The sequence below is a fragment of the Phalacrocorax aristotelis genome, chromosome 4 (assembly GCF_949628215.1).
Source record: "Phalacrocorax aristotelis chromosome 4, bGulAri2.1, whole genome shotgun sequence".
In the NCBI taxonomy this organism is placed as follows: domain Eukaryota; kingdom Metazoa; phylum Chordata; class Aves; order Suliformes; family Phalacrocoracidae; genus Phalacrocorax; species Phalacrocorax aristotelis.
In genome coordinates, this window is record NC_134279.1 from 1,061,753 (window position 1) to 1,088,648 (window position 26,896).

Sequence of the window (26,896 nt, forward strand, 5' to 3'; positions counted from 1 at the left end):
ACAGCTTGTACCAAATCGGCCTGCTGATAGTCAGAGCTGGTTCCTGTTTCAGACACGCGTTGGACAAGACTGGGCTTTCTTTGTGAGGCCCTGCAGGTAGTTCCTGCACGGAAATGTAGCTAAGTAGCTCTGAGACCTTTCCCTCCAGCAAGACTGACCCTGTTTGGTGATACTGCTAGTGAAGTGAACTCAGGGAAGATTGGAAACTGTATCTTACAGCTAAAGGTCTTTAGTTAAGCTATAAAAAAAAAGCATCTTACCTTGCCTGAACCCATCTTGAACTCTGCCCTACACCAATCCCTAGCAAAATGGTACCTGCATCTGTTCCACCCAGGCATACAATCAAATGGTGACTCATTGTCCCATATTCTTATTCATGCATTTATTGCCCAGATAACTCTCCATTAAGCTAATGAGTCATTCTTTTACACCCACCAAGTGCATAGCTAGGATGCTGTTGCTTTCTGCTATTCATAAATTAGGAGGAGAACAGACAGGGCCTTGATCCAGAAGACTTATCTTCTCTAAAGAAGCTCATTGAAGCACGCACAGTTGGATTTGTGACCTGTCCATAGAGTCCCATTTAGCACATTTAGTGAGAGTATGGTTTTCCGGTGCTTCTTATTTTGAATCTTGTCCACTGTTTAAAGGCAACCGGTCCCCGAGTGGAGGAGGGAGGAGACTGCTGATGAGATATGTAAGGCTGCCAAGTTTAATAGGACTAAAATGTATTTGACAAACAATCACCCAGGACCCTGGCAGCTCAGACATTGTCCCTGCTCTTTGCTTGTGCATTGAGCGAATGCGATCCCCAGCCACACAGGCCACTCACACAGAGTGCAGCTCACCTCAGGTTACTGCTGGCTCTGTGCATTGCTTGCACTACCTTGAATCCCGTGCAGTATGTAGAGTGAAGTGCTTCATACCAGTCTATTTCTACAGCTGGAGGATTTTGCTCAGGGCTTCACAGGCCTTAGATGCCCAGGACTCCATCTCCATGTCTGCAGCTGCTTCTCTTGAGATGAGCAGGCAACTTTATTCCAGGCAGCAGGTAAATTTCAAGCAGTCCAGGAGACCAAATGCTTGGCATAGCATAACTACATGTATGCGCAATCCAGGCAAACTGCTCTGACATATTAGACTAAGAATTGCCAGTTCCTGCTAGTTGCTAGGCAATATTTTGCATGCTCCTTAAGACCCCAGAAGATGGGGTTTTCTTAATGACATCAGAATCTCTGTTTTTTTCTTTAAAACAGGTTTCACTCCCTCAGGGCTGTTAACAAAAAAAATTGAAAACATGATTTCAGTAGCATGTTTTCATGCGCTGCTGAGGTTTTTCATTTCAGCTGAGAAATCAGTTGGCAAATAAGAAAGTGTAATACATATTTTTGTGAGAATAATACAGTGTCTATGCAGTATCAAGGTTATGAGGCCCCGTCATTTATTTATTACATGCTTGATGTGGTATGTAACATACAGATGTAGCTGAATGCTCTTTTGACCACTTTCAACTGTGCTTTGCGACTAAGGAGATGAGCTGCCGGAGCCTTGTAAATAAGACAGTGGCTTGGTGTCAGCGAGAAAGGTGACGGGAGAAGTTCTCCTGACCTTCTGGTTTGTGTTGCCAACACAGGTCAGGAGTGTTAAACCAGACCTTAGTTGCACACTCACCTTTCATCCTGCCAGACCAGCAGGTGCCCTCAGCCAGTGAGCTTAGAACTGCTTAAGCGGACAGCCAACCAGTTCCACTTCTTAAGGCTTATAAAATTTTTTGCATAAACACTGTGATCAGAGCAAGAATGAAGGAAGGATGGCCTAGAGCTTCAGAAAGGCTTTTTCCTACAGTTTTCTTATCTTCACTCCTCTGCCTGTCCCTGCACTGCCTGTTTAGATTTGCTCCCCAGGGACTGATAATCCCAGATTTCCTTTGCATTGATGTCTAGAGCTGGACCCTGCGAGCGATTTGAGGTGAGCTCGCACTGCCAGTTTCTACTTAGTGGAGGCACTGGGGGATTTTGTTCTTTCTCCAGTGAGCTGTATTTACGACACAGACACGAACATCAAGCCCTTGAAATCCCTGATGTGTGTCTGAATTTGGCCTGTTGTTAGAGGAGGACTGAGAGAGACACGCTACGCACGCATAGCTAAGACTCATTTCCTTAGGAAAATAAGCTAAAGATACCACACTGCGATGCAGCATTGTGGCAGGCCTTCTGTGGCTTCACTGAGTAACGTGAGGTTTCTGTACCGCAAAGCACTTTGGCACGAGAGCTTCAGGCAGCTCTCTCTCCAAAGAGGGGAGGAAGGTGTGTAAGGGTGGTCTTCACGATCATGTCTCCTGCCCACGGTGGGCAGAGTGCAGGGCAGCGTAGGTCAGGATAGAACTGTGCCCGCGACAGGCTGTCCATCCCTTGTGCCCTTCATAGCTCCTTTCTCCTCGCACTGTGACTCACTGCACAATAATCCATGCAGAGAAACAAAGGGCATTTCCAGCCCTTGGTTCCCTCTCTGGTCAGTTCAGGTTTGAACCTGGGGAGACCGCTCTTGCAGGGAGAGGAGAGTGCAAACCAGTCCATACGTGCATGTAGTGAGGCAGCTCCCATGGTTCCTCTCTTTCTCTGAAAGTCCAGGCTCCTCACTGGAATGCCGTGGCTTTTGCAAATATTCTTTGGGTTTTTTTGTAAACAACTAGGCACATTTTAAAAATATTCTTGCTAGAAGCTTTTGCTAGTTCCCAGAACTTGCAGAGGATCCCAGGCCTGTCGTTTCTGCTAGGAAAAAAAAGTTCTTCTCACATCTGTTCAAAAGGAGAAGGATGTAACATTGACCAATATTGAGTAAGAAATGCACTCGCTCTCCTCATTTCAGAGGCAGTTATTGGAATGTGCTTGGTACTCAGATGATAACTTACGTCTGTAGCAACTTGCTGAGTGATGTATTGAATCATGCTTTGATAAAAGTGATGTGTTTGAAGTTTCTGAAGGCAGTACCTTGCTATCATTCCCTTTTCAGTGCTGTCACTCAGAGCGTTTCAGCCTTGCCTCTGTCAGCAGATAGTCAGACTACAGACCCACTCAGCTACACCTTAAACACATCTAGGCTTACTCAATTATTGATTAAGAACAGGCATTGGAAAAAACAAGGAAAACAATCTTTTCCTGAACAAGTTTGCTTAATATAAACAGCAACCGTATATTTTCCCCCAGAGAATGTAAGCTGAAGAGCAAGACCCTTACAGCCACCCGTATAGCCTAGCTTTGTGCAGGCCACGTCATGTGATTTTTGGGGTGTCGGCTTCTCTCGTTTTTGAGGCTATCTCCTACATAAATGGGGTTTAATTGCTCCTTCCATCAGGCCTGACAGAATAGTAGTAACACACCCACTGGCTGTAAGCAGGCCTGTGACTGTCGGCAGATCAAAGTCAATCCCAACGCACGGCAGCAGCCATGAGCACATTCCAGGGTAACAGAGCCCTGCGAGAGGTACGAGAACCGGAGAACCCTGTAGCCTCGCAGTGCTCCCCACCCACTGCTGACTTCCATTAATTAATTAACTCTGCAGCTTTGTTCCCTTATCATAATCCTCCCAGCAACAGCACAATAAATTGTACTTGCAACAGATGCTTAAATGAGATGATCCCAGGTCTTTGCAACTTGAAACAAGGGTGGGAAACTCATAGCTTTGCGGTGATCTCCAATTCATTCATTATACAATCGGATCTTAATTGCTTTAAGAATATGATTCTAGTAAATCTGGCCTCTAGTACCACTCATGTTAAAGACTTCAGTTGCTACATCTCCGCTGCTATACACAGTCAGTCTATCCTGTGTGGTCTTTTTCACTTCTGTGGGCTCTAAAGTATTGAATTATCTGTAGAAACCAATTCTGTGTTTACCCACCCTGTGTTTACCCACTGTGTGGAGAGGTACCAAACCAAAGTCAGTGAAGGAGAAGCATTCCTACAGGGAAATTAATTTAAACTGAGATACCTAAAATAATCCAGCAGAATGATCCACTGGAGATGTTTCTTTCTATTGGCTATGAAGGAGGATAGGCATGAGATGCTTAACTTATAGACTACTGAAGTTGCTTACAATAAAGCCACCTTATGTGCACAGGGACCCAAATATGAGAATAAACAGAAGGTTGCTTCAGCATAGGATTTGATGTGAGAAGTGCAAGGGGACTGATGCCTCATCCTAACACTGTGGAAGAAGTCTCCAAGCGGGGAGACCAGTATCATTTGCCTGACTGGTACAAAGTCCTGTGAGTATGCATGGGACTGAAATGGAAATCTGCAAATTTCAGCAGCCATGCAATTAATGATCTGCACGACCAGACCAGGCAGCATGCAGCCCTGAGGAGGCACTTTCCAAGCAGAATAAATTCCTCACAGAGTTAAAAACTTACTTGGCAGAGCTGGGGACAGAGGAATTACTCTATTTCCATGCATGTGTGTGTACTGACAGGGATCAATCAGAGTTCCTAGAGACCAAAGGCTTTTAGTCTCCAGATTTTGAGAGGGGGGGAAAAAGCCCTTCTTTTCTGATCCTTTCGAATCGTCAAGCATCACTTTAGTCAGAACATCAGCACTTAAGGCTCAGGAGTGTTTACCTGATTTACTCTGCAGTTGGCTTCCCCAGTATTTCATCTGGGCTGTAACTCAGCAGCAGTTTTTAATAGCTCCTGTGGGAGCCCCGTGTTATGAACAGGTAACATGAAGTAACGTCCCTGGGGTGGTTTTGAAGATGATTCTTCCTTAAAAAGCAAGACTGCATGGAGCAAACTCATACCAGCGTCCTTCTACACAAACGAAATGTGTCTAAATATAAACATAGCGCAAGAGATTGATGCTGCTTTTCAGATCGAAGGGTCCTGCTGAACCCTGCACTGACTGAGATCCTTCCCCCCAGCACCGTGCCATGGTGCGCTTGCCCGTCTGCGTAGAAACCCCAAAAGGCATGCTCAGGTGTCACTAGAGGCAGCTCTGGTGACTCAGTAGGTGGCAGCCTTCACCTTGACTTTGCAAGGAGTTGTCACCCTGTGGAAGGTGCTGGGAGAATGCTGAGCACTGGGGAAAAAGGCACCCCTCTCCTGGCACAAAGTGCAGAGCCTGGTCAAAGCCAGCTGTGAGACTTCACCCCGGGATGTGAAGAGGCCAATGACAAAGTGCTACAACAACTGACCTGGACAACAAGTGGCCTGGTGGGCTGGCTGAGATTTAGAGCCCAGGAGGTACTGCCAGCATCTCTGACCCCTGTGCGCTCCAAAGGATCTTTATGTACAACCAATACAATTAAAAAGACAAACTGGATGGGTTTGGCACTTTGGGAGAGGTTTGGATCAGCAGGATCACTGCTCATTCATATGGTAAGCAGGAGGAGGGAGCAGCGTAGGTTTTCCCTAGTTTTTTTTTGGAAATTTGCTGCAGGGAAGAAAGTGGAGCCCATGCGAGCTGTGTTTTGGGAAAGGGATGGTTTGGGGAGCAAAGAGAACTTAGCTGAGCTTTATGCAGGATGTAACTCACACACCCATGAAGAGGGCAATGCTTTCACGATGCAAGTCAACATTCATTCCTCAAAGAAGGTGGAACAAGAAAGTGGGGGGATTGGGTCTGGCCACAAAAGAGGCAAGACAGGCTGCTGCTGGAGAATGAAATTGCTTCCTTGAGCCTGCCTCCTTCTGGAGCCAGGATCAGGGACCAGCCCCGAGGGATCAGTTTGGTGGGGGGCAACATCCTCCACCTGGGCGGGACAGTGCTGAGCAATAGGGGCAGAAGCCTCTTTACATGGTTCAGCTGCAGCTACAATGGCCGAGCTTACCCCAGCCTCACCCTTCACGTCCTTTCAACCCAAGGTGTTCCTAACCATTGTAGTTTTGATTTGAACTACAATACTGGACCCCCTCCCCAAAGCTCTTAAAGTTTCAGGCACTGTTGAGCTGAATTTTTTCGAACTGTTCACCTGAAAATGGAGGAGGAGCCATCACTAATGTGAGAAACCATCCTGATTTCCTCAGTGGATACTGGCAACGCCTACCTCACTACTCAGCATTATGCCTGCCTACTCTTCTCTCTACCCCTGAACAAACCTGAACGAAATAGCAAGCATATTTTCTCCTCTTACCGAGAGGCAGATTTATATTCACGCTCCTGTCATTCTCTCACAATACCTTACATAAATCACCATTGGTTTTGGAGAGACGCCAAAACAGTTTGAAGGAATGTGTACAGGACCTACCAGAACAGGGTTTCCCCATGTTTCTGACTCTATAATCCCCTTATTCAGAGCTAAACCAATAGGCTCACACCCTCTGCACAGAAAACCTTTTCCAACTCCATCCACTGCCTTTAAAAACAAACAAGGAAACCCACAAACTCATGCCCAGCTATTACCACGAAAGAGAAAACAAGAGACACAAAGCAAAAGAATCTGCCGCATGCAGGTCTATAAATGCCAAGTCCACGAGCGAGGAGACATTTGTTTTTGTTTCACGTAGTCAAACATGTCCTAATCTTCAAAACACCTTCACTCTAGAATTGCAGCTGATTGCTTAGTCACTGGGGATTTGCTGTTTATGCAAGGGCCTTTGCTGAGGGCCCAAAGTGGTGATAGTGATAGACTACAAATTTAGGCATGGACAACGCCTGGGGAGGAGACTTCTGTGAAACGCTGCCTGAAGTAAGGGGGTTGGCAGGACTTTCCTGGGACCACCGTAGATCGCAAAATTCAAAGCTGTAGCTCAGAACAGGCTCTGCGGCATGAGCGTTAGGGATGGAAATCTCTGGGATTTCACTAAATGCGTTGGTGACAAGCTTTGTAAGGGGTCCATTGACTGGGAGTTAAAACATACTGGTCAGAAAAGACCGTAAGTCGAGACTTTCACTCTACTCACTTTGTCTGCAAAGAGGTTAAGTGGCCTGCCCAGTTTCACAGAAGAGGACTAATGACAGGGGTGATGTCAGATGTAACAGTTCCCAAGCCTTCTCAGTCAGCTACTACCAGCTCTATTTGCTGGCCCTTGCACTTTCTGGCAGACTCTCCTGCTCCTTCATTATCAGACTCCCATCTGAAACAACCACAAAGACAGCCTGCTTCAAGCTGTCATCTCCCGAGCCTGGGAACCGCTGCTCTGAGTGCCGCTGCCCCTTTCCCGTATGAAGAGAGAGAGTCTCATTACTGCAGTTATTCCAAAGAGAGCCAGCTGTGGTGTGAGGATTACTAGAGGACATTTCATAAAAGTGGGCACTTGCCTTCACTGTCATCTTTCATCTTCCGCTGCCTGCTCCATCCACAAAGACACACTGTCTTCATCTCTGTGTCAGTTGTTTGCCCTGGGAAGAGAAGGTACAGTTAAAATGTGAACGTCAGAACTAATCCCTCAAGCTTTTTTCCACCTTCAGTGATTGTTGGTTCTGGAGAATCCATGGATCTGCTCTTGCACACTTTCTCACAACACTGGTGTTTCCTTGATGACCCACTACCTGACGAAAAACATGCCTCACAGCCCCACCGCGACCATCTGGGTGCAGCAAAGTACAGTTCAGATTCGCTATATCAATGCTGGCACCAAACGTGGTGTGATACGGGCAGATCTGGGTTGAACTGGTTCATACAGAAGGCCCTCGCATGCCCTTTATATGCAGTTGGATCCCTGGGCGAAAAGCCCCACCGCCTGTGTGTCTCAAGAGTTTCTGAAGAGAAGCTGACTGAAGAAAGAGAACCTTTGTTTTTCCAATGCCAGGCCCCACCTGGAAGCACTACGCCATCCTTTCACCTGCCCAATGGATAACACTAAGACATTGCTGCACACACCACCCACAAAAGGCCTCACATATGAAGGTCTTATTTCTGCCTTTCCTCATGCTGCTTCTCTGTGACCAGCACACCTGACATCCAACTCCTGTCGGCACCAGCATGGACAAAACGCATCGCCTGGCACCACGGGGAGGGCTAGCTCAATCCTGCAACATGGTCAACAACATGGACTTTCCCCTACAGCTGCTGAGTTAGGCACTAGTACAGAGTGGCAATTTTTGAGGGAGCTAGTTTGTCTGGAAAGGTTTCTCCCGAGGATCATGGATGCTTGGAATTGCTTTCAACCCTCTCTTAGGTAACAGCGTTCATCCCAAGCGCAGCACTCATAAAATTAACCAGCCTTACAACACCCTGTTGGGTATTTGACAGGCTAAGAAAAACACCTCCTTTAAATTGCTGTTATTCAAGGGCATGTGGGAATGAAATTTCCATTGTTAATTATTGGTAAGGTCACTGGTGTCTGGAGCTGTGCAAGGATTTCATACGGAATGCAAACAGGGCGCTCCGATGGCCAAGCAGCTGCTGCATTTAGAGCTTGGCCATGGCCTTCCTCAGATAAGATAATGTAGTTTTACATCCTTCCTGTGCAGGCATAGTGGGGTTTTGTTATCCATATTGATAACTGTGGCAATATTGGGCATGTCCCATGCGGGTCAGGGCAGCTGAGCTGGTCACATAGTAACGGTTGCTTGTTTGGTATGCCAGTGTCAGGAAACGTTAATATTTTGATGAATTTTGTCTGAGAAAAGGCCCCTGACTGTCACCACTGCAGTGACAGTGTAGCAGAGCAGAGGAATTATCAGGCAGATAATGTAGCCTGCTACACAGCGTGGCCCCTTCTCTGAATCCCTTGGACCTGTAGGCTGAATTTCACTGTAACCAGCTACTGCAGCTAACCACATTTCATTTGCAGTATCTTACTTGGCAGAGAGAGTCGCTTTTATATCCTAGGAGCTCCACAAAGGACACTGAGGCATGCCAGTGAATGCGGTCTTTCTGGACTGGAACACAGCAGGGCAGCAGACACAGGTTTGTTGTGTACACGTTTTGCATATGCAGGCTCTCACCTCCTCCACAAAGCTGGAGTGGGCCTAATTAGAGAGTAGAGCATCAGTAGCCAACCTGCAGAAGGAATGAGAGAAAAGTATGCCAATGGCTTATCACCAGAGATGGGCAGAGCTGGTTCTTTCCCCTCTAAGTTTGGGGGTGGTTTTTGTTTGTGACTGTTTGGCAACCAGCCACAGAAAGTATTTTTTAAGCTTCATCTGTGTCTCCGAGGAAAAAAAAAAAACATAATTCCTTCCCAAGTTATTTTTAGGCTGTATCCAAGACTGTAAAACTGGCACAGAAAAGAGTAAATAGCATCAGGCTCTAATTGGGCAGGAAGCAAACAACTGTGTTAACACCAAGCATCTGGATGTCAGGAGAATCCCTCTTCCCCTTTCTGCTCTCAGCCATTTCTTTTTTCCTCTGCATATACGACACACACCATTGTAGAGCATTTATGTGCTGCTGCTCGGATTGGGAAACACCATACCGAGCCTGTCTGTAGTACCTGAGAAGCAGGCCAGTTGGAGCAAGCAAAGACGACTTGGAAAGGGAGCCATCTGTGCACAGAGCGGTGCCATGGTCTGCAAAGCAGAGCAGGCCCCACTCAGCCCACGCCAACTCCCACCACATCTGTGGCAGCCACCAGCCCCATTGCTCTGCCAGGGCTCCCACCCGCAGCCCTGAAAGACGTGTGGTTTTAGGGGTGCTTTTAGGCTCCAGGAAGCATCCCCCTGCTGCGTAAGCATATGCATTTTAAGGGCAGGCACCTCATTTGAGAATCACACATGCTTTCTATGACTTGAAAAAGAGACAATCGCATGACCTTACCTGCTCCTTCTGGGCTGGTCTTGGTCCCACTACAAAAAAGCACATTCTGGTCTGCACAAGGAAACGATGCGCTTCTTGGCAGATGGGAGCTGGAATATACAGACGGTGCATGTATGTAATTTTGCAAGGTTATACTTCCTTTTTAATAAATAGCTCACTGTGGTAAATTCTTCTGGAACCTAAAGTATCTCTGAACATGAGGGATGCCTGGGGATGTAACACGGCAGGAGGATGGTAAGTAACCATGCTGCTTCCGCTCAAACTCCCTGACAGATGTAGACTGCCTCCTGCTTCACTCCCCATCACCTATATCTGCTTGTCCCCGTGGCCTTGCACTGAGAGACCATTTCAGCAGGGATGCCCCTTTCTGGAAGCTGTTGAACAGCATTCCTGCAAATAGACCCTTTCTGACACAGCAGAGAGAGAAGTAAGTTGCTGCAGTGTATCCTTCTCAGATGCCAGATGGGGCATTTTCAGTGGAGACGTATTTCAAGAGGCAGGCAGCCATCTAGATTTGGCACGGGACTTCCCATACAGCATTGTGTCTTGTTTGGTCAGGTGACCCTGGAGACACCAGGAAAACAGGCTGTGAAGGAGTGGGATCAGGTTGTTTTACTGTGAAGAGACTGGCATCTTAGTTTGTGCTGACTCACTTGGGCCAGAGGCACCTAAATCACCCAGGCGTCTAAAGGACCTGGGCATTGCTTCTATGTCCTTGCCATGAAAGAAGACTTTCCTGCTACGCTTCGGGCAATCATCAGTTAAATTTTTCTGATGTCTCCACTCGAGTGAACAACAGGGCCGGCTCACAGATGTGCAAACCCCTGTGCTTGACTTGTCATAAAAGTGGCTTGAGAACAAGACGGCAATAGACGAACATATTGACCGCTTTCCCTTCCTACATCTAGACTTCAAACTGCATCCCACTGGCCTTCAGGCCATAAATGGTACCGTCTGAGACAAGCAAAACCCTGCCAGTTGCAGTCAACTCTGGCCATCAGTGGACTCAGCACAGTGCACAGTCTTTTCGTCAGTGTATCCTGTGGGGAATACGCATCCTCTTCCACGATTCTATGGATGTGTGGCAGCATGGTAGTAACAATGCTAATCCCCTGCTATGAACTATTCTTGACATTTTTGGTCACAGGGGTTGCAAAAGCACCCACCATGAAGGCAGGCCTTTCCCTCTTCGGTATCAGAACCGGTGGGGCTGCAGGCTTCGACAGACAGACAGGCACCTGGGGTGGCTGGTGAAGACCACGTGAGGTAGCACCTTCCAGAATAGAATTTGTCCACAGCCCAAGGAAAAACTTAGAGTCTTGCTTTATCTTTTTAAATTTTTGTGTAGAACATGTTGCTTTCAGTAAGGTTTGAGCTGAGTTTATATTTTAGGTGCCTGGTTTTGCTCCTCGCATTTTACAAAAATAACAGCTGCCTAGCTTTAAGAAGTTTAGAGGTTGACACCCATAAGCCATTATTTACTAGCACTTACACAATTAATAGATTCCCCTAAAATTTAGAACAGGAAGCAGTGAAGGTTCTCCCAGTCCTTTGAAAAGTAACTGTATGGGCGTATGAAACCACCTGAACACAGAGGTTTTTCTGCGGCACCTACATGTCAAACTCTCCTTTGACAGGTTTTTGTGGAGAGGTAGCTTACTTCCAGCCAAAGACATGTGCCTCAGAGCACGTCTATCCCAAGACAACATTGAGCATGTGTTCTTTTTGCTGACAATGGGAGCTGGGCATACACATGTAGCTCTGTATACGCTGACTATGCGTAAGTACACAGATCTGGGAATATTTCCCACAGCCATACCCAGCATGGAGGGCTGTGGAGATTCAAAATGGGAGGTAAAGGTACATGCCCAGCCCTACCAAAGATTTTTCTCCATTTTTACTGTCCTCTCTCATTTTTTCCCTGCCAATATTCAAATACAAGAGTATTTCCAAACTATAAACACTTGTGAACAATGAGTACCTTGTAAAACTGTGTACGCTACACATCTCAGGAAAAGAGTACTTGTGGAAAGTCCCCAGCCACCTCTGCGCACACAGCAATCTCTGTTTCAGGGAGACTCATCTTCCCAGAGTTCAGACTACCGTCCTCAGGTAGTTATCTGACACAGGGCAATGAACTGCCCTCCGGGTGAACCTTCCACCTTTCCACTGACAGCAGACAACCAGCAGAGACTTCTGACGGCTAATGCTAGGGTACCAGGCGTGCACTATGAAGCTATGGGGGCCACACTAATGTATGCAGACTGGCAGAGGTGATGGCTGAAGGGGTGGCCTGATCCTGCGCCCTAGGAATGCTCAGGGGCTAGGTGGAGAGATGAAGGGCAGGGCTCCCTCTGTGCTCACAGAGGTCCAGTCCTGACTGCTCTAAAGCGGAGCTGTCAGTGACACCAATGGCGGCAGAATTTGGCTAACACCAGAGCACCCTGTCTACATGTTTATAGCTAAATTTCTGCCAGGAAAAGGTTATAATCCCTGTGAGGCATAAAGGAGGTAATTAGAGAAAGGCAGGCCTGGGGTGACGTGCTTAAGGCACGGCTTTTTCAAGACATTTCCCCTAACCCAAAGGGAATAGGCGAGAAGCAGTGAATATACTCAGGGAGTCTCCTCTAAGCACCACCCACTATAGCACTGATGTGGCAGACAGCCTTTCATCAAGCCCTGAGTGCCCAACCTACTCTGGTGCTTCAGAAAATCCCCCAGCTAACTCTTAGCCCTTAAATCTCTATAAACACCCCAAAGTAGCACAGGGTCCTTGGGTGCCGCAGACAAAGTTATGAGCAGACAGCTAAATGCGCTTCTGCAGTCTGGGTATGGAAAACAGGATTGCTCAGGCTTGCCAAACGGCGTGAGAACATGTGAATGAAGTCTGCAGACTTCTTCCTTGTTCCCAACTTACTCTGGAATAATTGTTTGCTTTAGCCAAGCTCTTCCTGATCCATATCCATAGATCAGCATTAGGCTTAGCACTCCAGCCTGTCATGCAATATCTCCAACATGAAAGCAGACAACAGAGATACGACGGGGCAATTTTCTCCTCAACACCACTATGCAATAGCTTAGGGGATGCCGTGGCTTTTAGGCACGAGGCAGCGAATCGGAGACTGGTAAGGGGTTTGAGTCACTGCCTTTCAAGCCTGAGCATCTGGCCAGCTGTTTGGCCCCGAAAGTGTGGCACCATTTTCCAGAGTAAGTGTGGTTGTTTTGTGGTTTCTATTGTTTACGTGCTCAAGAACCCCATCTTTTATTCTCTGGTTACCTGCCTGCCTCCCACCAGTCTTTCAGGTCTCGTGTTTGGCCGAAAGCGTCCTGGGAATCTCCAGTTGCATCTTGCTGGTCCCAGCCACGTGGCTGGTCTGGGCTCCTGCCTGTGCTTGTTTGATGTGTGACCCATGCACAGGCTGCCCCTTACCCAAGATGCTTTCCCACAAACAAAGGAGTGACCCGTCTCACAGGGTGCGATACAGGCGAAGGCTGCACTCAGACACCCTGTCCTGATGAGAGGCTCTGATGCTAATCGCCTGCCTTTGATCCGTTTGCCTTTCAACTAAAACTACCATCTTCTCCCTTGTCTCCCATCCTGCTCTCCTCCAAACGAAGACCTGCGCAGCTGCCGGTGCACATGATAGCAAGTGCCACATCCAAGCAGATCAGAAATCTCAAGCCTTGGCAAGGATTTTCTACAGGTAATTGAGGGTATTTGCATTTTGCACAAGCAGAATCAGTACCGGTTTGTGCAGCTAAGTACACAGCTGCACCACTGCCTAGTCTGGACATGCAAATAGTCCTTGGTGAGAGCAAGTGCAGCCTTCGGAGAGAATACAAATCCGAGACCTCAATTTCATGTCTGCCAGACCCAGAAAACTGGGGTTTACTTTGCTAGCCCCAAAGTAAGAAGTTCAGTCACTAGAAACCAATGCCAATTTCTTAGCATCAGTGATCTATTAGAGATGGGTGAAGCTACACTCATGGCCTTTGCAGATCTTTTTAAGCCAGGAGGCTTCTGGTAAGTGTAATTGCTGTACACCAGTAGTAGAAATGTTAACATTTGACAGTTATTTTCATCCGACTCAAAATAAGGATTAAATGAGATTTCCATGGAAGGTTATCTTCATGGTCTGCAGGTGATTTTTACTTTGCTCTTTAGTTAGTAGGTTTTAAATAGTAGCTTTTAAATTTGTCCCCTAGATCCACATCAGGTTGGATATCAAACTCATCAGCATCTGGGAGACATTATTCCTAACAGGAATCCAAATGCGACCCTGGACAGAGGCAGCTTTTTTTTTTTTTTATTTCACTTTTTAAATTCCCAGCTGAAGACCAGACCCGTGTCTGGGTTTGGATCCAGGTATCCCATGAAGTGTCAAGGTATGCAGGGCCCCTCTGCTCCATCTAACTCCCCTAACTAGTCCAAAAGAGTGCACTCCCGGACAGACTGCTTCTAGGAACAGTATCAGTGCATTACCCTTGTAACTCATTAATGCTAATAGCAGTTGCATAATGCACAGCTGAAATGTGGTTGTGGAGTAAGCTAAGAACATAACCCAGCTATATGAGGTACGATTGCCAGTCAAAGTTTTTAAAGAAGTAACTTTCCTTACCATTACAGCTGAATTTATCTTTGATTCTAAATGCTCTGAAGGGGTCCATGTTTCAAGGTATCACAAAGTCATGCCACTAACCCTAGCATAATCCTCCGCTTAAATGCTGCATGCTTGGTCGCAGTCTGGAAGGAGGTATGAGCTCACCTCGTCATTGCTCTCTGTGTGCAAAAGCTTAGGAGCAAAATTTAGACCGCCAGAAGGTCCTTGGTCACCTCACTGACACGGAGCTCAAGCACCAAAGATGGCATGTTATCCTTTAACCCTCAGGGAGCCCTGAGCACCGAGGTTCAAAGTGGGAGAGACTGAAGGGAGTCCTAGGTGCAGTGATGTGAGTAGCTATTCAGACGGAGTCTCCAAAGCCCCACAAGCAATGAGCCAGCTGCTGAGGTTACGTCAGCCCTCGCTTATGTCAGCCCTGCCAATGAGCGTAAGCAGAGCCCTGCTAACAAAATGGAAATCTCAACCTTCAAAAAAACTTCTAAAGCCTGGTGTGTTGCACACAAGGGCAGAATGAATTTTTTTCATATTCTGCAGATCTGGTCAGTTCTCATGACTCAGTGCATCTGTCTCATCCCGTTGGCTTGCTAAGAGAATATTAACTATGCCCTCTTCACGGCCATGTTTCTCTTCTTTTGTCATAGCCTCATTTAAATGCTTTTCACTGTCTTCAGATAAACAAGCTTTGGACCATATTTAAAATATAAGGCCAGCTGTATCCTAGGGCCATCAGATAACATCCGATGGAACTCTGTATGTACAAGCCAGACGGAGCCCTTAGTTTCTATGTTGCGCTGAATAGCAAACACCTCTCTACCGCCTGCTCCCTGCCAGCAAAAACACGCAGGGTAATTCCCTCAGGAGGCGCTTCTCTGTGTCCTGAGCCTCAAGCTGCAAGTGCTCAAACTGGCCCTTGCAAGTTGATGACAGGTACCCAAAGTTTTCAGCTTTGCTCTCCTTTGAGTCCCGCTTATCTTGGCTGCTTTGTCAGATCCCCTGGCTTCCCCTAAAGCACCAGAAAAAAGAGTTTAAAAAGGGAAGCCATCAAGTGAAGCAGAAGGGCAGAATTCCTCACCATGCTTTTCTGAAGCTACGTCCATGTGCCTTCTGGCAGCTGTTGTCACTCTGGGCTTTGCTGCTCCGATGGCCAAGGACTGCCACACTGCCAGTAAGGGTGGAGCATCTGCGTGACCAGCTCTTACTCTGGGGAGTGAGTTTTCCTCCCTGGAGAGTGAGCTGATTTGCTTCAGGTGAAAGCCAAAGTGCCGGCCAGCTTGTAAACAGTACAGCTGATGAGCGAGTGAGATGTAGCCTTCAGACACTGATGCAGTGTAGGCAAAGCCAGAGCAACTCCATGTGATGCAGCAACAACAGACAACAGACTCAGCTGTCCAAGGCTGCTCCTAACCTTCTGCCTGTTTGGGCCAGTTTGGGGGTCTCCTGATGCCGCTGTGGTGCCTGGGAGGGATGTGCAGTTCGTTCTGCCCTCTGTCGCTGGCTGGGGACTGCCCTGCAGCAGCTCTTGGCAGGAGATTTCCCCACAGGCGTACCCAGAGAGATCAGGGCTCAGCAGGAAGAGAGCTCCCTGGCTCGCCAACCTTTCTGTGTGCTGTGCCCACTGGCTCACCACGATGCAGTCTTTTGCTCTAGATGCCAGGGTTTTGCCCAGAGCCACAGAAAGGAGTGTTTAACTGTGTTGAAGGTTGCCCTCTCCCAACAACTGTGCCTGTTGCAGTGTCACTTCCATTTGGGAATGTGTCCTGCTTGTAGGTGACTGAAATGAATTATGGGGCTGAATTATGAAGACATGGGGCTGTACGAGGATGAAGAGTGCTGCTGCAGCTTTGAAACAATGGAAAATATTAAATAAACCCTAATTCCCTGCTGGCACATATACATGCTATAAATAAACATCATAACTATGTAAATAGCACACAGCTCCTAGGAGCTGGATCGCTTTCTGGGATAGCAGGCAGGGGAGCCTGCTACCCTGCAATAGAGGGATCATGTTTGGCTAAATTATGCAATTAATTTAAATGCATTCTGTACAGTAACATAACTTTTGGAAACCATATTGTTTGGCCCTCCTGAGCGATTCCCAGAAGTAATTCCTGCAAGGAGCACACACCCAAGCCAGTCAGAATTTCTGGAATGACATTCCAGTTGCTCAACACCTGGTTATGCAGATAGAAGAGAAAACAGAGCGACGCCTTAGCCAGTATAATAGATAAGGGTGTGAGAATTCAACTCGCTGGCTAGCACATGAAAGTGTGAATGACCTCGCCCCATGTCCAGGATTGCTCAAGCCATAGGAGATGTCAGTATCAATACACACATCTTCGTTTCTAGTCACAGGACGGCTCTCTTCTCAATGTTTGCTTCTGCCCTCAGATCTTAACCCCAGAATGGAGAGAAGGTGCAACGCTTGTTGAACAACGTGCCTGCAAAGTTGTTTGCTTCTGCAAACCGACTGCAGAAAAGGATTAATGAAATGCTCCTCTGTTATTCCCTCTAGTGGAAGACCTTCCACCTCTTCAGATAAACTCACATGCAATTAGAGGGAGGTCGAAGTAACGGGTTCTCTGTTGTCTTCAAACTGAGACTAGTGGCTCCACTATAGTATCTCCCATATAACGACTGGGCGACCCTCCCTGTATTAAATAGAAAGAGGTCCTCTCGGTCATAAAATCCCCAAGTATATTCAACTTCTTTTTATAAAGCAACAAACAGCTTGAAGCACATGCATTTTGCATCTCAGTATCTACCAGGAATGAGCCAAGAGTCCTTATTTTGCATCTGTAACCAGAAGAAAAGATGTGTATCAAAATAGCAGTCAATTAATTCACTGAGTAGCAGATTTTGGCAGTTGTAGCCCAAACTCATGGCTTAGGTTGGAGGGGTGAGGGGAGTTGCTTGATGTGAATTCCTCCCTGTCCCAGCTGAGGTGCAGAGCCCATTCTGAAGGAGACGCAAGGAAATAGATGGGGGGTAGAAGTTGGAGATAGGTTCTAGGTGAAGCGGGCACCTAAAACCTCCTGCCAATGACACCTGGGGAAGTTCTGGAAGGAATATGAAACCAAGCAGTCAACAGGCCCAGCACACGTCCTGCAAAACCCTGAGCTGAAAGAAAGACCACAGTTAAATGGTTGCAGGGTGGGTGTTCACATTTCAAGTAAATGTTTTCCCCTGAGCTAGAGGGAGACCTTCAGCAGCAGTCAGTGTGCCTTGTGTTACAACTAGGTTTCTAACCTGGCTACAACATTGATTGAAGTGATTAATCTAACGCTGTAAAGGCAGCTTTGGTAAACGAAGACCTGTGAGTATGAGCAGGCAGGATTAGATGAGAGAAAAACGTGGCAAGTGGTGCCTCTCCCATAGGAAGGGAAGACACTTGCGACAGATGCTAGTACCTGTCCCAGAAGCACTGAGGAGCCCCTCAATCGGTAAGCCGGCTCGTAAGTCCTGGTTGTCTTTATTAGCAATGAATCAAACCCTTCACCCCCAATCCAGGAAATTCCAGGACACATGCTTTTCTACTAACTTCTCGGTGCACCAAGGAAGAGACAGTAAAGGTAACAAATTAGGAAAGCAGTCTTCTACTCCTCTCTCCTTTTTATTTCTTTTTTTTTTTTTTTTTCAGCCTAACAGCTCCACAATAACTGACACACAAAAAATATATGGAAGCCTCCTGCAACTTGAGACATGAAGTTATATTAGAACACATCTGGGTGTCTTCAAAGTATGGGAGAAGGGCCAGATCCTGAAAGATACTAAGACCTTTAACTCTTGCTGGACAAAAAGGAGCTTCAAGTATGTGGCCTGGCTGTCTAATGTGCTCATCCTAAACATATTTGTAACTTATCACACAGTAAGTGCCACATGCCAAGTCTCTTGGTTTCTCACTAAATCCAGTGGGGTTCAGATTGGCCCGTTATGGACTAGCAAACGGTTCTCTGGAAAAGCTGGCCTCAAGCCCCAGTGAGATGACACTATTGCAGTTCCCTCTCCCAGCTTGCTCTGCAGTATTATTGCTTCATTCTGCCTGCTCACATACATGCTTCACGTAAGGCCTTGAAGTACGGGCTACACGAGACTACATCTAGATTTCTCTTTCATGAATTTGCTTCGATTGAAGCCAATGGCCCAGACTGTTTCTCTGAAGGAAGCCCTGCCTGCTCAGCAGGTAAACGTCGGTCAAGTCCACAAAGGTGTTCAGTCAGAGGGGACGTGAGTGTGCAAGAAGGTCTGTATTGGTGGGTACAACTATTATTGCATAAAAAAGTAAAAAGGAGGTGGGAGCAAACAGTTCTGGGTTCCTTTAAAATATCTTCTATCCATTAGAGAAGCTAGTGAGTGAGTAAAGGAATAATCTAAGACATTATGACTGTGATGGCTAAATAATGACAATGTGGAGGAAGGTGTTAATTGCAAATATGACTGAAGTATGGCCAGGGAGCCCCAACATACTCAATTAGAGAGATCCTTAAGCATAGTGGATCCAGCAAGCAAACTCTCCACCTACTCCGGTGACAGCATCATCATCAACCACTGTACACAGCAACAGCGCAAAGGCAGGATTCGGCCTTCATCTGAAATTATCCGTCTTCTCTTTGAAGAAATATGCTGGGCTTAAACATATTTTAGCCTCTGAAAGATGCTAGAGCTCTGGCCAGAGAAAATCATAGGTGCAGAGAGATGGATTTCCACCAGTAAATGACACAGCCCACAGACTATTAGGCTGAGAGCGGGCTCATACCAGCCCACCTGCCGTGAAACTCTGACCTTCCCTTTGACATTGCAACCGCACCTGTCATATGCAGCATGGCTATGGCTACAGCTTGTGCCAGGGTGACACCTGCCTTGCTTATCTTACACAGACCAAACCCCTTTTATGAGCACTTCTAACTTCGATCATTTCACACCCGCTGGCAAAAGGGGTTCACAGAGTTTCTTGCGCCTTCTGCAACACATGATGGCAATGCAGTTGACATCAAGTTACAGCTGACAGCTTATCTCTGGAGTACCTATTTCCTACCACCCACTTATTTTGAAGTCCCACCATTGCCAGCAAGCAGTACTGGGACAATCCCCTACTTTCAGAAGTGTCACAGAGGCTACTAGAGCACAGGTCTGGTTAACAATGACTCAGAGGCTTGTTTCAAGACTAACGCTGCTCTTATTTCAAATAGATGCAGTCGGGTGCCTGGTCGTTCGGGCTGAGTGCTGTGGGGCAGCTGGAGGTAGCCAGCTCACACCCATGTGTGCTCCTGGCCCACTGTGGTAAGACCATCCAGGCATGAACTTGTTATGGTGTCTCTCTTGGGAAAAGGCTACGGGTCACTGGAAACCCATGCTTTTCTGCTTCGTGCTACCCGTGGGAACCTAATTTGTTCCACCTCAGCGTAGCCATGTTAGAAGGTAAGTAACAATCTCCACTGGTCTGGGTGCCGACCCCAACCTACAGGCCGCCTTCCTGCCGGACCTCAGACCCACCTGATCACTATGGACTTGCCCAGTGATCTGGTCTCCGGGCTGACCCTGGCTGCACTATCACAGAAAGATGGGAGACACTGAACAGCTAAAGAAACCCCCTTGGCCAGGACTAAAAAGCCCACCTGTAACTTTTTAATGTTTGTTGCCCAGCTCTCTACCCAGAAGGCAGAGCATGGCACAAGCGACCAAAGGTATTCATTTCATCAGACAAAGCTATTTCACTGAGAACAGAAACATTAAAACTTCCATTGATTTAAAATTTAATAAAAGATAGGAAGTCAATAAAAAGGTTTGGGTTTACCTCAAAACATTGCTCTGCTTATTAGCTTAATGACTGTGCAAGGGAAGCTTCAGTATCGCTTTGGTTATATATGCTTTCTGGGAACAGCAATGATTTCTAGGCCATTAAATATTTGTCTGCATGACCGGTGTGTTCTCCCTCCTGCTCACCTGCACTGCTAACGTACTTCCCCCAGGAGATGGAATGTTTGCCATACCAAAATAGCAACTAAATGAATGAAAGTTCAAGTAGAGCTATAAATAGAAAGGGCACTAGGTTTCCACAGTGCGCATATAAGCTACTTCACACCCACTTCCTTTTGTCTGCCATTAACTCTGAGATCTGAAGTGAAATAACCTTTCTGCACTTTGGAAGAACAAACAGCAAAGCAATAAAGAGACCAAACTGCTATGAGGAAGTCACTGAAGTGCTGTGTAGGGAAGATGCACAGACTATTATATATATATATATGTATAGTTTTGTAGTATATATTTTTAATATATACTCTCCCTCTATATATACACTATACTATATCTATATATATATATAGTGCTGTGCCCCACAGCTGGAGTTGCCAAATAGTAATACCCAGTTTAAATTTTAGCAGTACTTACATGGGAATTTGGGGATGGCTGAATGAAAACGCCTTGGGTGGAATTTCACTCTGCCCATTCTTTGTTAAGTCTCTCTCATGCGTGATGTGGAGCAGAGCCAACCACTCAGTCTATGGGTAATATCCAGCAGCACCTCCTGGTGGAAACGAGCTTCCAGGGCTGTGGGCAGCAAAACAGGGAGAAAAACATATGATGAAAAGTAGAAAAAGAAAGAAAAGCTAAAAAAAAAAAAAGAACCATAAACCAAATTTTTTTAAAGGACAAAACTGGCTTGCTTTTCACACCAAAGACAGAGCACACTGGCACTATCCCTGTGTTGCTTTTCCCATGTAAATAAATGCCTTTGCAGGTTGCCACAAGGTGTGTTTAGGACAGCTATGGGTGGAAGGGAGGGGGTTACAAAGGCAGGTGCTCTAGGAGGCGATCTCCACTACAAGAGTTAGTCCTCATTAACAAAGCTCACAAACCCTCACGCTACACTGTATATTCCTGCGTTTCCCCTGGACTGGCACTGTCTAGAGGTTCTCTTGTGGAAGGCTGTTAACATCCAATAACTGACACTGAGATAAAACCCAAATAAACTTGGAGGAAAGTAGCTGAGTCAGGCTAGATTAGATTAGGTGGTAATCTACTATTTTTAGTTTTAGCTGGTGGAAATGGATACCAAACAAAATCTCACTAAAAAGAAACTCCTACCCAAAATATAGGGTCATAAAAACGTTACAAGTTCACAGGTTGGGTTTATTATTGTTTCAGTGTGTGATATGAGATCTGCATATATAAAGGGATGCCCTTTCCTCTCTTTATGGAGGTTCTTGGGAGGTTGGCATGTGTAACACTTGGCCTGTTGTGAGCTTCATGCTGTTTCTAGGTGCAAATGCAATAATGAGTAAGAGAAGAAAGTATCACAACATGTTTCAATGCGTCTCGTCTTCTGATGAGAACTCCAGACCATTTCTGCACAGCTGTCTGAACAGAGCTCCTATCTGATCCTTATCGTTTCACTCCTAGCAATGGAGGTGGCTGTACTTTTTTTTTTTTTTTTAACTTTAAAAATGTTGAGGAAACTAAATGGAAATGCTGACAAAACACTCCCTGACTTTTCTTCTGAGCAACTGGACATGCTGGATATTTGCTCTATCATCTCTTTTACCTCAGTGCATATTGCGCTGGGGGCTGGGTGGAGGGGTGACTGCAGCTCACCCATGCCGAACGGGTCGCTCCTGCAATCCCCTGTGGAATCACTACTTGTTAATCCAGGGACGAGGCTTACGGAGTCAGATGGTTGCTGCCGGTCTGTTTTCTCTCTCGTCCATCCCAAAACACCCCCAAAGGGAAGAAGCCTGGATGAGAAAGTGCTGCAGTGCGAGGCTGCTTATCCCAGGACTAGCACGACTGTACACAACGTGAGCAAGGAAATAATCTGTCTGGGAAGATGCTGCCCTACATGAAAGCATCTGCCTGCAGCTAGATTCCATCAAAGAGCAGATCTGTGGATTGATTTTCCCAGTATGACATCTTCCATCTGCAGAGCATTCAAAGGTTCTTTTATTAGCCCCGCTGTTGTTCATGATTCAAGCAACATGACAAAACAGCTCATGAAAAGGCACTTGGCTCCACAAACACTGCCCCATAAGCAATACAGAAAGTCCCAAGATGGGGTGGTGGCAGAAGCAGAGCTGTGGTAACAGGGGCAAGGGAGGAGCATGGGAAATGCTACGAGCACTGGCAACGCGAGCAGTGACATCCAGCGCCGGCAACGGCATTTCTCAATCTTCCATTTCTTTTAATGGAAGCCCACCTCATCTTGAATCAGCCTGCGCCAGCGCAGCTCGCATGAGCAAACAGCACTAGGAACGTTGTGACTGCTGTCAATGAAAACTTGCACCTTCATTTACTATTTCCGTCTCTCCACTTTGGTTCTCTGCATGCATGGGCATGCTTTTATGCATTTTTATTTTATTTGCAATGATGTCATGGGCAACCTTTTGATGACTTATGACCCACAACAGGCTAAGTACCACTGGCTTGTGAAACAGTGAAGGGAGAAGAAAGTCAGGAAGAAAGCTGGAATAACATTAATTAAATAAACTCAGCAACCAAAAGGACAGAAGTGGCACATAATTTCCACAGTGACCTAACACGGATATTTCGGGAGGAGCCACTGAATAAGGAAGGCTTTCAGAGCACCTCAGCGATTTGGACACAGCAGAATATGTTCCCTAGGGCTGAGCACCTGAAGCCTGAAAAGCCACATCAAACATTTTTGGGGCATAGCACACTGCATGTCAATTTGCTGGGGACTGGTCTCTGCCACAGGATATGCTAATACTATACAAGTGGTCTGAAAACATCCTTGGAGCAAACACACAAATTTGCATATTCTTCTTCAGAAATGGATTTGATTAGATGGCCTGAACACTTTATCTAGCACAAGTGTGCTTTTATGTCCTCAACCTATTAGAAAGCTCTGTTAGACCATTATGCTGTTGAAATATACTCTCTTACGTGTCAGAGGGAAGCTATTCCTGAGCCATTCCCTGTGCTTTTAATTGATGGGAGAGGAATATGTTGTTCCCCAAGAGCATTTCCTACTGATTCACTTCTCTTTATCACCTGATTCACAGGTCTGATCTTGACTTTTCACCACACCCAGATCTCCCATTGACTTCAAGGAACAGGGCTCTGTGGGGGCAGTGTGAAAGTCACCCAATAAAGGTTTTCAAGAGGAAGCTGCTGAATTCATCAGCACCAGAATTTACATAGATCTGAAAGATGCTAACAGGTTCAATATGGCAAGCATGATGAGCTGCGTCAACTGAAGTGGCACGATATAATGAAGAAGGACGGTGCCGAACGGCCCATGTATTTGCAGCAACAATCCTTTCCAGCCCTTGGCAGAGTACAGCACATCCGATGCGTGCACTGTCTGCATCAGGGCAGAACCCCTCCTTCAGTCCCAGGATGCAAAGGAGCTCTAATATTTATCATTTGTGCCTTATGAGGACTGCGATGTGTAGAGATTCACTGCCATTTCCTACCGCCCACCCCAGCATGGTATCAGAAGCCATCATCCCTAAAAGAAGCCGGAACACATTGCGATTATTGTATTTCCTCCATGAAGCATTTGCCACAGACATTTAGCTAATCCTCAGCTCAAATTAGAGAATTCTTGTGTTAGATGCTCCATAATCATATAAAGCACGAGTTACCTTTAGAGCCAGACAAAAACTAGGACAGTTATAAAGGGCTATGATGCAGCGGAGAGAACCACACGCTGTGTTGCAGCAAGGGAAAGCCTTTTGATTACTTTTGATCCAGTCCCCGCCCAGGCCGCCTCCAAAGTGGTCTTAGAGAGACACTGGGACACAGTGAAGCTTTGCCAGCTGCATCCTTAGGACATGGTACATCCACAGCATAGCGATCTTGTGACTAGATAAACCCAATACTGCAATGATTAATTATAAACACTACTTCTGTAAGATCTGGAGGGAAAGAAACCTTTTCCGTCTGCTGAGGAGAAAGGGAAATGATACCCTTGAATAGCATCATTTGTATAAATGATTGTGCTTTTTACCCACGGTACATCTGCCAAGTTCTCTTGTTTGGGAGGAGCCTGTGTGCGTTTTGATGTGTAAAGTAGGATAATGGATTAGCATTATTAAAGGGCTTACAAATTGGGCAGCCAAGCCCCAGGTGAGAGGTCACTCCGACTGTACAAAAGAAAAGGTTCGAGCTGAGTGAGGAAGTTGGGTTTGTCTGAGAAGACAGGGAAAAAGGTTTTGTTCTGCAAGACTGCAGGTCTGTCTGTCTGTCGGAACCAAAACTAGCTGACAGGCTCTCTTTTTTGTCCTCCGTCTGCTCTGTCTGCCCGTTTGTAGAGTGTGTTGAGCAGGTGTGATAACAACACCATTCATTCCACCCTGAGCTTTTAATAAATCCAGCTGTGCAGAGAGGAACTGAAAACAAGCTCTTCATACTGTGGAGCTGGGGAGGGGTAAGGAGTAGGAGGAAAGCTGTCTGAATGACTAGGAAGGTTTTAGCTGTCCTTCCCGGAGGGTGAAGTCCTGGGATGGAGATGGAGCCACAGTTTCATTTATTGCAGAGAAAGAGCCCTAGACAGACTGATGGTTGCCCTGGGTATTTGGCTGAAGGGTCATATCATAATGACAGCAACGATACTTGTTTGAAGTATGTCAAGTGTTGCAGGTTAAAGGGGTGCCGGGTCCGCAGGAAAAAACACATCCTTGCTGACAGAGAAGAGAGCCAGAGCTAATGAATACAGACCGAGGCGCTGTCTAATGGCATGTCTGCCTACCGGCTTGGAGCCTATTGCTGCTGCCCTTGATCTCAGGTTGACATCGTCATCGGTTTCAGCGGTGGCAAACACAGGCTTCAACCAGAAAAGAGAAGTCACGTGAAACAAAACTGGAAAGAGGAATCAGCAACTTGGACTTCCCAGAAGGCTGAGGAGGGGCCTAGTCCAGCACTTCCCGGAAAATAATCTGTACCATCGCCAGCTATGGTGACAGCGCTCTTCATCTAAGAGCTATCTTTCCCTTACACAGCTGCAACTCCTGCAATTATACAAGATTCCCACCTCTGATTTTAAAGGAGGAAAGGAAAAAGAACTACCTTTCTAGCCCACAGGTTTACAGAAAGATATTAAAATGCTTGACCCCTGATTTCTGAAAGATGATTAGCAAATAAATGCAATTCACTACATGTAGGCTAGAACACAACGTCACATCAAGTTTACAAGAACCTGAAGAGCTTTTTGCAGGCTCTACTTGTGATTTCTGAGTATGAGGGTTTACTTACACTGAGCTGGGTAACAGAAGGCAAGAGTGCTGTGCTTGTTGTCCCAGCAATTCCATATCAAATACACTTTATTTACAAGCAGAGAAATGCAAATGCAACTTGCAATTTGAGACTCCTGACTATGTCCGTCCCCTTTATGCGCTCTGTAATGCAGAGTAATCAGAAACTGCGTTCACTTATCCCGATGGAACACCACGGACTTTAATTACTGACTTTCAGGAGGCATTTGCGCATGGGCAGTTTAAGGGAAACCTGTTAGGGGAAGGAAAAGAAGCTCTTAACAGGAAGGGAGCCACTCCTTTTTCTCTTAGCTCTCCAGGATTTAGGCCGAAAGGAATTCAGCACATCTGGAGCAATAGCAATTCTTACAGTGAAAGCAGCGCAGCAGCAGCTCCTCTGCTCAGGTTGCCCATTTCAGAGGACACCGCTGCTCTGAAAAGAGCAGACCTGGGGAGAAAAGGTGGTCAAGACAATTTACTTAAGCTTATCTAATCCTCTAGCAACAGAAATATCAGGCTTTATGTATCTTAAGTGCTTGGAAAAAATGTTTGCACTGACCTCCCTGCAGGGAGCTGCATCAAGTAGCATGAGAGGGATTGTTTTCCCCTTGTTCCTAAAGCTGCAGGAAAGGAGTCAGACTGCACGTGTCAGGTCCCTGCAGGACATGCCACAGTGCAGATCCAACAACCAGAGATATGCTGGCAGTCCCAGATCCCACAGTGCCCTTTGGCCCAAGCCATGCTCCAGCAGCAGTAGTCTAGACAGGACAATTGGGGATAGCAGCTTTATTTAAGGTCTCGGGATAAACCTGAGGTACACTCAAGCATTTGATTCATGTTCTAGCTCTTGTGTTCAGGCCTACCTTGGCCCAAACCAAGGAGGCTTTGTTTAGTTTTTTCATCCTTCCCCTCGTGAACCTCCCTCAGATGTCTTCCTAGAGCAGAATCCTGTCCACCTCTAGACATCGCTGTTCGCCAAGCTGCCAAAAGCTTTGCCTATTCTTTCTTTACAGTCTCATCAGACTGAGGCAGTAAAACTGAAAGACCATCCTAAAATTGTCCAGCCTGGATGCAGCACGAGTCTTCCTCCTCCTACACACCGCCGTACAGAGGCCAAAAAAGCCCAGAGGATATTAGAAGGTGTTTAGAAAAAATAGCTATGCCACAGCGCACTTTAATAATGCAGTAACATCTCGAATCCACTTGCAGTCTTAGTCATCCCATTGCTATGACCTCTTTTTTCCTCAGAACTAGGAAGGTCTAAGGTGATACCGTAGATGAGGGATGTAAAACGGCTTCAGCAACAGAAGAGAAGAAATAGATTAGGCCTCTCTCACTTGAAAAGATGACTGAAGGTGAACATGCTGGAGCTCCA

The 26,896-nt window shown here is 46.4% G+C and overlaps 1 long non-coding RNA gene across 1 annotated transcript in view; it reads right to left on the reverse strand.

Moving 5' to 3' along the window:
* Positions 1–7,251: 7,251 nt before the first annotated feature.
* Positions 7,252–26,896, reverse strand: part of LOC142055912 (uncharacterized) — a 36,788-nt gene continuing 17,143 nt past the window's right edge. Inside the window, exons 3-6 of the long non-coding RNA XR_012660125.1 lie at positions 20,702–20,860; positions 9,696–9,784; positions 8,739–8,939; positions 7,252–7,333 (exon numbers count right to left, since the gene is read on the reverse strand). This is a non-coding gene — a long non-coding RNA (uncharacterized LOC142055912). The remainder of the gene's footprint in view (positions 7,334–8,738; positions 8,940–9,695; positions 9,785–20,701; positions 20,861–26,896) is intronic.